Source organism: Eptatretus burgeri, chromosome 3 (genome assembly GCF_056783735.1).
Source record: "Eptatretus burgeri isolate ZD-2024b chromosome 3, Ebu_testis_v1, whole genome shotgun sequence".
Lineage (NCBI taxonomy): Eukaryota > Metazoa > Chordata > Myxini > Myxiniformes > Myxinidae > Eptatretus > Eptatretus burgeri.
This window is the reverse complement of record NC_140963.1, coordinates 114,507,871-114,518,331: the sequence shown is the minus strand read 5'-3', so window position 1 is coordinate 114,518,331 and position 10,461 is coordinate 114,507,871. Positions and strand designations below refer to the sequence as shown.

The window sequence follows — 10,461 nt, the reverse complement described above, 5'->3', positions numbered from 1 at the left end:
CGGTCACGGATCGTTTAACCCCAATATGGGGCCGTTCAAAAATAATGTAACGCTATGATTTCTAGGGAGGTGTGTACCCATGTGTGCTGATGGGCTTGATTAAACATTACTAATAATTATTTGACAATGATTAAATTTTTTGGGGTTCCTCATCGTGATTGACACTCAACCCAGACAGAGCCAATAGAAATTTGACAGACAACAAACCCAGGCAGTGTATAATTAGCAGAGGCCGACAGACCTGATGCCTTAGGCCTACCAGAACACCCAAATGGCAGTCATATTATTTCGTCTGTGCACCATGGTGGGTGGAGTCGAGTGACAAATGTGGGTGGGTCCGGCAGCTGTCTGACCAATGGGTGCACATTTCAAAAATCGACCCCCCAACAAGAACCACAACAACAACAGCAACACCAACCAGGTGGAGCTTTTGTAGATCTGAGACACATGGCAGGTAAAAAGACCTAGTCATACCTAGGTACTTAATTTTGTTTTAAACAAATCATGTTTACTCAATAATGCATTTTCATCAACACATGCATAAATGGCAAATAATATTTAAATATTTGGCTCGCATTGAACACTGTTGCTAAATTATAAACAAACAAAAAATTGATGAAAAACTGTTTTGTACATTTTGTTAAATATTTTGGTGACCAAATTCTCTGATTGTGGTCATTGTTATCATGGTCGGTCATCATTGTTTTGATTTTGTTAACTGGGAGATTATTCCTCCATTTTCTTGGATGATGCAGAAGTTTTATACATTTCCACGAGGGGAAAAGCCCGTCAAAACGACGGGTGCACAAAAGGCAACACAGAGGATTACATTAAATATGGACTGTGTCTGATGAATTATTTGCAATAAATAATACAGTCCAAGAAATGAGACTTTCCCTGGGGAGGGTTAGAGGTGAGAGAGGAATTTGTCAACAAATTTGCCAAAACATTGCATATTGAAAGGAGAGCATTGCAACTTTAGCATACTCACACCCCCAACAGGAGGAGAAGGTGATCTTTAACACCTCTTCCCTCACAGAGGGGTAAATCCACCTTTAGAACACCCCCCACCCCCCGCCCCTTAACAGGATGGTAAGGCCATAGTTAGCATTCCCCAACCCCCAACAGAACGGAAAGGTGATCTTCAACACCCCCCATCCCCTCACAGGAGGAGAAGGGTAAGGCAATCTAAAGCATTTTGCCCCACCCCTCCACAGGACGGTAGGACCATCTTCTACATCCAGACATGCACATACATACATACACATGCACACAAAGGTGGATAATACACACACACACACACACACACACACACACACACACACACACACACACACACACACACACACACACACACACTGTTCAGGCTGAGATGGGTTGTACACTTGGTGCAGATGTGGGAAGAGAGAATGGCAAACAGAGCGGATAGGTTAAGGGAGCAAGGTAGGAGGAAAAGAGGTAGACCGAGGATGAGATGGGAGGATTGTGTGGGGAGGCATATCCATAAGGTAAGGGTCGTTGTACAGTGAAGAAAGTTGGCTGAGGACAGAGGGAGGTGGAGGAGTATTGTGTTCAAAACAGGGCTGCAGCTTGGTGCGTTCAGTCCTCAACCCTTATAAAGAGAAGAGGAGAAAAATCGACATATATATATATATATATATATATATATATATATATATATATATATATATATATATATATATATATATATATATATTACACACCTGGATCAGGAATGGAATCCAACATACAGATGCCACTCTCTTTCCACCGCTACTTTCAGGACACTCACTGCCAACCATAGGAGCAGCGACAGCCTGTCTACGAGAGCGTCTTCCCTCCATGGGAGAACAATTCCATGACCACTATTATTCAACACAGGGGGCATAGTAATACAGTTATAAATGAAACATATACATACATATGGAGGAAATTACACCCATATCAGAAAACGAACCCAGGCACCTCTGACATTTGACCTCTTGAACCCATAATCTAATCAGTTTTTGTATACATCATTCATTATGCATACCAGTACCAAGTTTGACTTAGATGCCTTCAGCCTTTCTTAAGTTATCGCGGTTACGAAAACCTATCATGGACTCTGACCTTTGACCTCTTGATGCTGACATATGTTCAGTTCATCTTTGCATCATAATATATACTTATACCTAGTTTGTACAAAATCCCATCACTGGTTCACAAGTTAGCGCTGTAACAGAATTTTTACCGAACAGGACCTCTGACTTTTGACCTTTGTCTCTTGCCCACGTAATCTAATCAGTTCATCTTTATATCATTATACATACTTGTACCCAAGTTTGACTTTGATCCATTTAGCTGTTCTGAAGTTGTCCTGGAAACGAAAACCAATCACAGTGATTAATTTTGTCACCATTCTTTTGGATGGATAACGGCTATAGTCATAGATCAATAAAGGACAGCACAAAAGAGGATTCCACTTCAGTGTAGGAATATATCAAAAGGTGTCAAAGGTAAGGACAATAAATATTGTCTAAGTATTATTTAGAGATTGCAAAACCAAGCAAATACAAAAGCAATATCATTTTATGAAAAGGCAAACTGAGCCAAATGCACTCTGAGGTGTTGGGAAAGTACTGGGTTGGTGAAGGATTGCAGGGAAGAGACTTACAGATATAGATCCATTATGACACCATCCACTGGACATGAACCAGGCCTACCAATATGGTGGTAAAGAGAAAGGCTATGGAGGGAAATGAGAAAATCTGGAATGTCTATCGTTAATCGTAAGAAATGCAGATCCCATCTGGAGATCGTACAGTTGCCTGGCATGATAAATTGGTGAAGTTAGAGGGCAAATATTTAGGATTGAAGATCCAAAGAGAAAAGGATGGTGGAGGGTGTAAACTTGGTGTTGGACTGGATGAGTTGATTGTTGCAGAGAGGAAGAGAGAATAAAAGAAAAGAAGAGGAGCAAAGGGAATGACAGTCAAGTAGAGAATGAAGGATTATGGGAATAGAGGTTGGAAGTTCATATACAGGGACTTAGAGTATGTGTGAGGGTGTAAATATGAAAGTTGTAAAGGAGAGTAAAGAATGACAATCAGAGACAAGGAATGTTGGGATGCATGAGTTTGGGAAAGTTTGCAGCTAAGAAATGAATAGCAGAAGAGTGTGGCCAGTCTGTCATGGGTTGCAGATACGGGGACTGGAAGGCAAGGTCTGGTGAATGAAAGGAAGCAGGAGCAATCAACAATAATATTTTTGAAAAGTGCTGCAATTGGGATATGGGAACAATAGCCTGAGATCAAGAATAAGTGGCTCAGGAACAAGGATGTAAAGCTCGAGTGAGAATACAAAAAGATAAGCAGCAAGAAGAATAATGGAGCTGGTGCACACTCATATGCACACACATAAACATAATAATACATACATACAGATATACACACATTTACAGACATACTGCACATAGTAATTATTGAAATTCAAATAGTAGTAATAATAATAGCAAGAATACAACAGAACATTTAACATTTATGAACATGCACATGCTTATTGGTTGTGTATAAATTAGAGTACATCTCAGAATGACTGATGTTCTGAAAGCGGATATTCTTTTCTACCCTCATTAACCACCCCCCCCCCCCACTCCCACCACCCTCCCTCCTTCCAAATGAATCTTGTTCAACCTATGCATCCTCCCCTGCCCTTCATTCCTCCCCACACCCATTGTTTGTCCAAGTCTGCCTCTGCGTTGGCCTTCAACTCTGCTGTTGGTGTTTCCACCCTCTCTCAACTATTCCTTTTGTCCTGTTGTGTCCTGATCCGTTCAGTGTACTAATTCTAGCTCTTGGTATGTAGCGTTTGTCTGTTTCTTGGCGAAAAATTTTTTTTGCCAAGTATGTTGGCCTGTAGTTTTCAAACAATCGTTCTGAATTTTTTTGTGCACGTAGGTGACCGACCAAGGACAGCAAAGCAATAATTTTGGTGAAGATCCCACTTCAAATCTGCATACTAGAATTTAAGTGATTCTTCACCATTGAGAGATGGGGCCAAAAACGATGTGAAGCATGATATCTCAAAGGGTTGTGGATGGATTTGGATGAAGCTTGGTGGATGAGTTGGGGAGGTGACAAGAACAAGCCGATTCGATTTTGATTAAGGTGCGGATGCAGATCCAGCCTATCAGTAGGATACAAAACGTAAGCTGTTCAGGTGTGTGTTCTACCGAGTGCCGTTTTAGTTAAATCTGTAGCGAAGCTTTTACCACTCTCACCCAAATTCCATGTCTTCCTGTAGTATAGTATTGTTACGAATCTGGCAGCCATGAGCACTCAACAATCAGATCCTAATAGATCAGTTATATCGGTAAGTATGTGTTTCTAGGTCGGGTCCCGTCCGATGTTTAATGGGTGATTAATTGTACATGCGCTGTGAATTATTTTATATATGGATTTTTACATCACCAACAACGACAACAACACTCTGCTCACCGCATTGTCTGCGCTCATCGCGCGCTCGCCGGCATGCGGGCGTGTGCGGAATTCCATGCCCCAAGCGGTGTGGATTTCGCACCAAATATGGTCACGAAGCGTTTTGCTCTGGCTGCGTGCCAAATCAGAGTATGCGTCATTTTCCGCCCAATGGGCGACGCGTGGACCAGAGCCGGGGCGGTCCTTTCCAAGAAGGCGGAGCCGCGACACGCCGTCCACTCAATGAGAGCAGGCGACGAGGGAGCGGACCACGCCCCAAAAAGTGACAGAAAAAGGATTGATGATTGCGTCCCGTCTGCTCGAGCGCGCTTCTGTCTGGGTCTGCGGCTGACTGCATCACGCGCATCTGAGGCGTCTCGTCTGGCACATTACTACAAGCGGTTGACCATCTCATCACGGGAAATCACCTCATCTCGCCTCCTCTGGGTTCAGCTGCCCTGTTCCGTTCTTTGCCGACTGGTGCTCCGGGAAGGTGCGGTCGTCCAGCCACGTGAACGCGGCCAGGTAGCCAGCACGTTCTCTTCCCTCAGCTCATCTTCCCTCCCGAGCTGAAGGGGCAATAAAGACCATACATCTCCATCTCTTTCCATCTCTTTCTGGGTATTGGTGTGTGCATGTGTGTGTCCGTGGGCCCTGTCTCTAAGTAGAATTGTTCAAGGAATTGCTTGTACATTTGATACCTTTCTTTATTCGTGATAACTCTGCTCTGTGTTCCTCTCCCTGATTATAGTTGTAAATTAATTCCCCTCTTGTTGAATGTACCAGCTCGTTCTTTGTCATTTCTGCTATTGGTTTGCCACGGTGCGTATTTGGGGATTCGGAAGGCCGTTGTTGCTGTAATTGTTCATTTGGACCGACAGGCCTCGGAAACCACCCGCTCGGGTTACAGACGGTTCGAGCACGGTAACGGCTCGTTCCGCTTGAGGCCTGTCGAGGGTGTGAATTCCCCGGTAAGCTTTGCCGCATGGGTACTTAGGTATATTGAAGTTTGGCAATTAACCCTACCCCACGCGGTCAAATTATTGGTGATTCATGGTCCTGTAAGGGGCCCGTGCCTTTCGGACTTATCCAAGGGTCACGACCTAAATTCCGGTGTGTTCGGTGGAGCCAACTCTTCTGCTCCCCCTAGCGGTCGTGCTCGCCACCGAGACCCGGCCCCACAACAGTATGATCGACTTGTTTAGTTCCCTTTTAAGCATTCTTTATATTTGAAACTAATAACTGGCTGATTCAAATCACCTTTCACTCAATTACATGTAATTACATTTATTGTGGCAACACCTTTCAGAAGCAGTGCAATGAATGGAGTTTGCCCAACACCTTTGCCACACAAAGCACATGGTAGCTTTCCACTGTCCTATTCATTTTCTTCACCATTAACCATAAACTTGGTCTTGCCAACATTTACTTCAAGTCCCTTGTTCTATATGCAGTGCCTCCTTCCATCTATGAAACAACATCTTTGCTTATTGCTCTGACACGGCCACCAAGGCGAAATCATCCACATATAATAATTCCCAAGGAAATGCAACTTTAACCTCTTTCGTCTTAAATTCCTCAAACATGAGAATAAACAAGAGTGGACTTGGCACAGATCCCTGAGGTAAACCAACCCTTACATCAAAGGATTATGGACATCCTTTTGATGTCACTGTTGTTTTCTGGCTTTCATTACTTGTGAAAATCGAAGATTTTTCAAGTATAACGGTTGGTGTTGTGCGTTATTCTGTCTGTCTGTTTGTTTGTTTGTTTGTTTGTATGTCAATCACCTGCAGGTCACAATTTCAATCAGGTCTTCACGAAACTTCACCACATGGGAGAGTTCATCGTAAGCAAGAAGTCTTTTATTTTTGAGGTTAAAATGTCAAAAGATATACATAGGCCAAAGGTCAACAACTTAGTCAAATTTCTAAAATCCTCAATTTTCATCCGCTTCCCCTTGATGGCCTCCAACGATCGTCCGGGCACGAACTGCACCAATGCTTGGTTGACGAATTTTACTCCGTCGCGTACCACTTGTGCCTCACGGACGGCCATGGCGTATACCTCCTCATCGTTCCACCGCGCCCTCACTCACAGAGGGAGGTTGGACGCGTGGAACACCAAGGGATGTGCCCTCCGTCTGTGCACCCCGAGACCAGTCCTCATCCCAAAGGTTCGACTACAGTCCACGCAAAAGGTCAAAAGATCTACATAGGCCAAAGGTCAACAACTTTGTCAAATTTCTAAAATCCTCAATTTTCATCCAATTGACTATAAATTTGAACAGGATTTGCATATCAGGTCACTGAATTCAACCACCAATTATTTTTGAGGTCAACATCGGCCAAATTTATAATATTGTAAATTTTCATCCAATTGACTTGAAATTTAAAGAGGTTTGCATATCAGGTCACTGAATTCAATGAACAAGTGTTTTTGAGGTCAACTAAATAGGCCAAAAGGTCATCGTGCCAAATTTCTGAAACTGTCGATTTTCATCCGATTGACTTGAAATTCGAAGAGGATGTGTATTTGGTCAATCAATTCAACCACAAATTATTTTCAAGGGCACATTTGTTTTATGGATTTTGCAAGTATCATGTTATGCATGACATATTTATTTATTTATTTATTTATTTTGGTATACATAGTTGAGGCCCATGGAAGAGCTAGTACACTGAAATGGATCAGATGTCGCAGACAAAAACAGGATGCAAACAAGGCAGCAAAACACGCTAAACAGGACGCAAAAGGAACAGGAGCAAAAGCAAAAAAGGAGCAAAAGGAGAAGAAACACCAACAGCAGTGTTGAATGTCAAAACACACTTTGACAAACAATGGGTGTGGGGAGGAATGGGGGCAGGAGAGGATGCATGGGATAGACAAGATGGATACAGAAGGAAGATTAAAGGAGGGAAAACTGAGAATTTGGAAGAAGGAGGGAATGGGATGGGGTTAACGAGCGGAGAAAAAAAATCATGGTTTTGAATTGGGAATGATCTGAGGTGGTGGTGAACAGCTGTCTTGAAGACCTGGAGGGAGGAATGAGATTGAAGAGAATGGGGAAGTTTGTTGCACAGGTGGGGGAAAAAAAAGAGGAACGAATGAGTGGAGGTGATCCTGGATTTTGCTAGTTTCACCAGAAGGGGGATGATAGTCGACCGTGTGTGCCTGTCTGTACCTGTCTGTGATGGTGAAGTGATAAGCCCATAGACTCTGCTTCATCGTGAGAGATTCCAATAATCTTAAAAGCTTGGGTTTCCATAGTGTCAAGCTTCGCAAGATGTTAGGAGAGCCAGCCCAGAGGAGAGAGCATTACTCCATCAAGCTGCAGATGAAGCCCTTGTAGGTGGATAGAAGTTCAGGTAAGCCAAGGAAGGACTTTGTACGATGAAGGATGTCCAGATGGTGACTGGCTTTGGAGGCCAACTTTGAAATGTGATTTGCCCAAGAAAGGTCATGGCTGTGAGTGAGACACAAGAGTTTGAATGACTGAACTTCCTGAAGAATATTGTTACGAAAGTAGATGGGAGGTTTTACCAGATGGTCCTTTCGGGGGGAGAGAGAGAGAGGGGGGAGAGAGAAAGAGAGGGGGGAGAGAGAGAGGGGGGAGAGAAAGAGGGGAAAAGAGAGATAGAGAGATAGAGAGATAGAGAGATAGAGAGATAGAGAGATAGAGAGATAGAGAGATAGAGAGATAGAGAGATAGAGAGATAGAGAGATAGAGAGATAGAGAGATAGAGAGATAGAGAGATAGAGAGATAGAGAGATAGAGAGAGAGAGAGAGAGAGAGAGAGAGAGAGAGAGAGAGAGAGAGAGAGAGAGAGAGAGAGAGAGAGAGAGAGAGAGAGAGAGAGAATTTGTAAGGATTGAAAGACATATTCCAGTGTTTGCCCATCTTGTGATTTGTTTTTTCAAGGTCTGAAGAGAGGGAAGAGACTGCAGCCTTCCTATCAGATGGATGAGGGATGTCACATGGCAGAAGGAGGATTCATCAGCAAATCGATAAAGGGGATCACTCCCTGCTTTTTAAATGTCCACTCAACAACTTTTCTTGGTATTCTTGGTCTTATTGGTATTATTTCAAGATCGACAATTGCATGTTACAATTTACTTTTTTGCCAAATGTATTTCTCTTACATGTGTCCACCAAAGTAAAATTGCATCAATTAATTATAGATCGTCCTTTCATATTTCCAAACTGATTTTCATCTGTACTTGCAACTTCCCTTAACTTTACTCAATCACCTTTTCAAATATTTTCAAGGCTGGCTCCATCGATTTGATCCCTCCATAAAATGAAGGTCGTAATGGATCACCATTCATTTTACAGATAGGTATAATATTGCTATCAAACCAATCATCAAGAATATTCCTACAATTCCATATGATTTCTCAAAGATTCATATATTTTACTCCAAGTTCACACGATGATTCTATCATTTCAATAATTCCAGTTGGACCAGGTGATTTGCCTTTTTGCAACTTAATTAAACATCTAATTTCCTCATTTGTTATCTCCTTCTCAGTACCTTCTATTTTGCTGGATGCATCAATTCCATCCCACTTATTTTCTTCATCCAGCAACTTCTGAAAATGTTTTTTCCAATGTCCTCTTTCCTAACTACAAACTTTCCATCTCCACTTCAAACCCTCTAACTCCTACTACATCCTTCCTCTCCTTTTTATCATTTGCTTTCCAATCCTGAAAACCCTGTTCTTTCCATCAGGTGTAACTGGATGCTTGCTCCATTCTTCAAACTTTCTTTCTCGCTTTTGCGACTTCTTTTTAATCCTCTTTCTTTGCATGATTATATTCTGCTCCATCCTCTTGATTTATCACAACTGCAGGACAATGCAACACCACATGGTAGAAGAAAAAAAACCACTGTCAATTATTGGGTTTGGGTTGTTTGATATAGTTCGATTTGAGCACATGGCTCATGATTTTGGAATTCCAATTTCAAATCTTCTACAATGTAATGATTTGTCCATCATCTCCTAATGTTCTTACAATTCATGATGAAGTATACTAATGGCCTTCTACACGTAATATCCCATAAGTACAAGTGCATCCTAGCACCTTTCAGTTAAAAAAGAAAAGAAAAAAGAACTCTATGACATGAATAAGATGAGTAAGATCCACAGGTATCTGAGTTATAATGTATGGTGTGATGCAAATTTCTCCTGTATTTTATGATTTACTCTGCATAGTAATATCCAGCTGTGAGAATGCAAAACAGTTGTGTTTTTGAGTGAGACGCTCCGCCGGAGGTGCACACACCTGATGTCCACACGCAAGTGGCTTAATAAGGATATTTCCTCTCACCAATTAATAAAAAAAATTGTGTAATGGACTCTAATAATTATAAATTGATTGACTCTACTTTGCACGATTAAAACATGTGAAGTCCATACGTGAAGTCACAACTCAAGTAATCAATTCATTTTGTGAGACAGGATAGAAAAAACAAAGGTCAGAATTCATTGTAATTAGTTGGCATTTCCTTCACTCATATTCTTCCAAATGTCAACTCAGCGAGGATAGACAGCAAATCAGCATTAGCCTTTGGAAAAAGGATGCAATAGAAATAGACAACCAGCTAGATTTATGCATACATTGGGTCAAGCAGAACCATGTCCGACATAACAACGTGCAATATAAATCTATCTGAACAGGCAAACGACTCCAGATGGTTGTTTCAGCAAAATGCATATGTTTGACCAAGAACGTGCCAAAGTAATCTTGTATGATTCAGAGGAGTCCGGCTGAGAGTGACGCTCTGAAATATCTTGCCGGGAACGTCTGTAGTGTAAGGTTGTGATAAAAAAACTGCATTGAAGGGCCATATGAACATTATTGTTTGAATGGAGGTTTTTGGCAACTTATGACAATGAATCGAATACTGTCCCTGGATTTTTGAATGATATTGTAAAAGCATGGGAAACTTTTGCACAATGCACTCAAGTTTAGAAGCTCAAATTTGATTTCTTGTATTAGAAT

At 41.8% G+C, this 10,461-nt stretch overlaps 1 long non-coding RNA gene across 1 annotated transcript in view; it reads right to left on the bottom strand.

The window, feature by feature from the left end:
• Positions 1 to 1,729: 1,729 nt before the first annotated feature.
• The window catches only part of LOC147030778 (uncharacterized), a 152,033-nt gene continuing 143,301 nt past the window's right edge, over positions 1,730 to 10,461 (bottom strand). Inside the window, exon 3 of the long non-coding RNA XR_015055811.1 lies at positions 1,730 to 1,865. This is a non-coding gene — a long non-coding RNA (uncharacterized LOC147030778). The remainder of the gene's footprint in view (positions 1,866 to 10,461) is intronic.